This window comes from Rhinopithecus bieti, unplaced genomic scaffold, assembly GCF_001698545.2.
Source record: "Rhinopithecus bieti isolate Rb0 unplaced genomic scaffold, ASM169854v2 scaffold_65, whole genome shotgun sequence".
In the NCBI taxonomy this organism is placed as follows: Eukaryota; Metazoa; Chordata; class Mammalia; order Primates; family Cercopithecidae; genus Rhinopithecus; species Rhinopithecus bieti.
Genome location: NW_016803344.1, coordinates 5754490 through 5759079, shown reverse-complemented (window position 1 = coordinate 5759079; position 4590 = coordinate 5754490). Strand labels below are relative to the sequence as shown.

Sequence of the window (4590 nt, the reverse complement as noted above, 5' to 3'; positions counted from 1 at the left end):
AAAAAAAAAAAAAAAAAGTTCTTTGAGATGCCGAGACATCTAAGTGGAAACATGAAATAGAAAGTCTTTTTCACAATAAAAAAATATTCAAGTGGGGGACCAGAGCTATCTCTGATTAAAACGTAATAGGCCAGGCACATAATACCAGTACTTTGGGAGACCTAGGAGGGAGGATCGCTTGAGCCCAGGAGTCTAAGACCAGTGTGGACAACATAGTGAGACCTCATCTCTATTTAAAACAAAAATTTTAAAAAAGTATTATTAAAGCTCTAGTGCTTAATATAGAGCCAAATTTAATCACAGGATTACACAGAAAAACATAAAATTTCTCTTTTAATACATTTCTGGTCTAAGAAAAGGTGAAATAGCCCAAACAATTATACATACACTCATTATATTTCAGGGCCTCTTGTGGCACTCTGAAACGGATTAAACCTAGAACAAAGAGCAATGCAGGGCTGAAAGGAAAGAAATTATCTTTCTAGGATTCAATTTTTTTTTTTTTTTTTTTTTTGAGATGGAGTTTCACTCTTGTTGCCCAGGCTGGAGTGCAATGGCACAATCTGAGCTCATGGCAACCTCTGCCTCCCGGGTTCAAGAGATTCTCCTGCCTCAGCCTCCCAAGCAGCCGGGGTTACGGGCACCCATCACCACACCCAGCTAATTTTTGCATTTTTAGTAGAGACGGGGTTTCACCATGTTGGTCAGGCTGGTGTCAAATTCCTGAGGCGATCCACCTGCCTCTGCCTCTGCCTCTCAAAGTGTTGGGATTATAGGCATGAGCCACTGTGCCCAACTGGATTCAAATTTGTGAAAGCAATTTTGCTACATAATCCTACCAAACCCCATTGAAATTTTTTTTTTTTTTTTTTTGAGACAGGGCCTGGTTCTGTCACCCAGGGTGGAGTATACTGGCACAATCTCAGGTCACTGCAACCACCTCTACTTCCTGGGCTCAAGCCATCCTCCCACCTCAGTCTCCCAAGTGGCTGGGACTACAGGTGCGTGCCACCACATCCAGCAAATTTTTGTATTTTTTCTGGTAGAGACAAGGTTTTGCCAAGTTGCCCAGGTTGGTTTTGTACTCCTGGGCCCAAGAGATCTGCTCACCTAGGCCTACCAAAGTGGTAGAATTACAGGCATGAACCACCAGGCCCAGTCTAGCAAACTTTACATGGGGGGCAGGGGCGGGGGGCAGCAATTGTTAGTATTTACCATGTGCCTGCACGTAAATGTAATTTCAAGATTCACAACTATTCTGTGAAACAGGTATTACTGTCCTAATTTTTACACATAAAAAGAGAAGCAGCTGAACGTAGTGGCTCATGCCTGTAATCCCAGCACTTTGGGAGGCTGGAGCAAAAGGATCACCTGAAATCAGGAGTTCAAGACCAGCTTGGCAAACAGTGAAACCCTGTCTCTACTAAAACTACAAAAATCAGCCAGACGTGGTGGCAGGCGCCTGCCATCCCAGCTACTCAGGAGGCTGAGGCAGGAGAATTACTGGAACCTGGGAGGCAAAGGTTGTAGTGAGCTGAGATCACGCCATTGCACTCCAGCCTGGGTGACAAGAATGAAACTCTGTCTCAAAAAAAAAAAAAAAAAAAGACACAAGCTCTGTGGAATTTAAATTTTTGCCCAAGGGTCACATTGCAAAACCTGGACAGGAAAAATTATTTCAGTATTCCAATCTCAAAGTCTAGATTGAACAAAACCTTGTGTTATAGTCATAATATTACAAATATAAAATAAATCAATATGCTACTTCCTGAAAACTAAAGTCCCATAGTAAATTAAACAAAAAAATAAAAAACTATACATTATAAACTGGAAGAAAAGGACCAGAAAACGTCTGTCTCATCTGACACCTGGGCTACTATGAGAGGCCTCTAAACAACTGTTTTTACTGTCACTTCTCCAATCCAACTCCTCACAGTCACCAGAATTATTTTCCTAAAATAGAGGTGATCATGTCATTACTTAAATGATTCTTTATTGCCTGCAAAATGAAGTTTAAACTCTTATGGGGCATTTTACCGTGCTTCGTATGCAGCTGTAACTTACCCTTCCAGCCTCCTACTAAAACAAATCTTACCAAAGCTCTATATTCTAGTCACCCTTAGTTATATGATGTTCCTCACATGGGCCGTGTACTTTCATTCCTCTAAACATGCTGCTCCCTCTACTCGGAATGATACTTTTTCCTTTTATACCCATTAAAATTCTACTTCTTGAGAGACGAACGTGCCCCGTCTCTTTGATTGAAGGCTTCTTTAATCCTAAGAAGTGGAATTATTTCCACCTCCATGCTTCCAGGGTATTTCCATATTTATGTATGGCTCCGTCAGGTTTTCATTTTGTCTTACTAGTTTTTACTTGTTTAACTCACCCTGTGAGCCTCTTGATTGCACAGATGTAGCCAATCTTTACAATTTCTGGAGCACTCTGGGACTTAATCTGAGAAGTATTTAATACATATGTTGAACCAAATGATAATCAGTCATGGCAGAAAACAAAAGTTTCCCTGCTTTCTTGTCTTTGTCTCTTTGCTTTATTATAATCTCTTGCTGGCTATCTCACTCTCCCATGCTTGTGCTCTCTGTCTCTCTCTCACACACATACCCACATACTAATGCAAATAGTTTTCATGGCATAAACTGATGTTCCTCTGATCCTTCTGTTCTGAAGGTCAGTGCTTTGAACTGATTTCAGTTCTTCAGCGTATCTCTCTGATACAACATAAACATTTTACAATACAAATACAAAAAAAGAATGGATCCTTAGCTTATCCAACCTATTTTGCATAAACTACAGAGAACAAGGTACAACAAAAAACAGTGCCAAAACCAAATAAATAAGCAGAGTAATGAACTAGGTAAGAGATCAACCCGGTTAAGCAACAGCCACCTTTGTGGAAGAACTCTGCCCTGCCTGTGGAGAACTAAACTCTAAATCACAAGTATAAACTTCTTAGTTTGCTGGACTGTTAAAGGAATTAAAAACAACATAAGTATAAGGGATCTTTTTGGTTCCTGAACAATCAGAACTAAATATATGGTACTGTAATAAATTTGGGACATATTTAATTACAATTAATAATAACTAAAATCAAGATGACATCCTTTCTTAGTTAATTTGTAGTAAAGATGAGAATATAAGAAATTCTAGGAAGTACCAAAGTTTCCTTATTTTGCCCAATGCTAGCATGCAACAAACATCAAATAAAAAACACAGATGAGCCAACGCCCTGGTGGAGAAGCTGAGGTCAACATCAGATTTGAAATATTTAAAGTGGATACCAAACTATTTCAACAATGCAGACAATTAAGTGTGTTGTTGTGGATGATGGTGCTGTTGGTAAAACAACACAACAAACAAATTTCCATCGGAATATACACCAACTGTTCTTGACAACTATACAGTAATAGTTACGACTGGTGGAGAACCACATACTCTTGGACTTTTTGATACTGCAGAGCAACAGGATTATGAGGGATTACGACGCTGAGTTACCCACAAACAGATGTATTTCTAGTCTATTTTTCAGTGGTCTCTCCATCTTCATTTGAAAATGTGAAAGAAAAGCAGGTGCCCAAGATAACTCACCACTGTCCAAAGACTCCTCTGTTGCTTGTTGGGACCCAAATTGATCTCAAAGATGACCCCTCTACTATTGAGAAACTTGCCAAGAACAAACAGAAGCCTATCATCACTCCAGAGACTGCTGAAAAGCTGGCCCATGACCTGAAGGCTGTCAAGTATGTGGAGTGTTCTGCACTCACACAGAAAGGCCTAAAGAACGTGTCTGATGAAGCAACATTGACTGCCCTGGAACCTCCAGAACCAAAGAAGAGTCGTAGATGTCTGCTGCTGTGAACATCTCTCCAGAATCCTTTCTGCACAGCTGGTGTCAGCATCATACTAAAAGCAATGTTTAAGTCAAACTAAAGATTAAAAATTAAAATTCGTTTTTGCCATAATGACAAATGCCCTGCACCTACCCACACGTACTCATGTGAGACAAGGCCCATAGTTACGGCTCCCTCGCATCCCTATCCCAGTACTAGTTAATTTTGAGTAATTGTACGTTGTCAGAAAAGTGATTAGTACTAGTTTTGGTTTTGTTGTTTCAAGATATATATATATATATATATATGTATTTTAAAAGCAAGGCATGCTTGTGGATGACTCTGTAACAGACTAATTGGAATTGTTGAAGCTGCTCCCTGGTTCCACTCTGGGACATCTTAGTGGTTTCTTTCTTCCCCTCTCCTCTTTTTTAGGGCGGAGTGTGGTGAGGTTTTTTTTTAAGTCCTTTTTTTTTTTTTTTTAAATTCATTAACCAGTGGATAGCCCTTAAGATGAGGAGGACCGACTGATTCCACAGTCCACTTCCTAGATCTAGTTTAGAAAACATGTTCCCCATCTGGTGCTCTTAGGAAGGAGTATAGTAAATGCCTCATTTAATAACATACTCCTTTTTGAAAGTTGCCTTTTTACTCCACCCTTGAGTAGATCCAGTATTTGAGGAAACTCGTGAAAGTAGGTGGAGGCTGTCTTACCCCTCCTCTTTTCTAGGAGACACTATAT

General features: G+C 39.8%; 1 protein-coding gene and 1 pseudogene across 6 annotated transcripts in view; one reads left to right on the top strand and one right to left on the bottom strand.

Annotated features, from left to right (window-relative positions):
• The window catches only part of ITCH (itchy E3 ubiquitin protein ligase), a 136481-nt gene that overhangs the window by 94724 nt on the left and 37167 nt on the right, over positions 1 to 4590 (bottom strand). The gene's annotated exons all lie outside the window — the stretch shown is intronic.
• Positions 3247 to 3876, top strand: LOC108533758 (cell division control protein 42 homolog pseudogene; annotated as a pseudogene).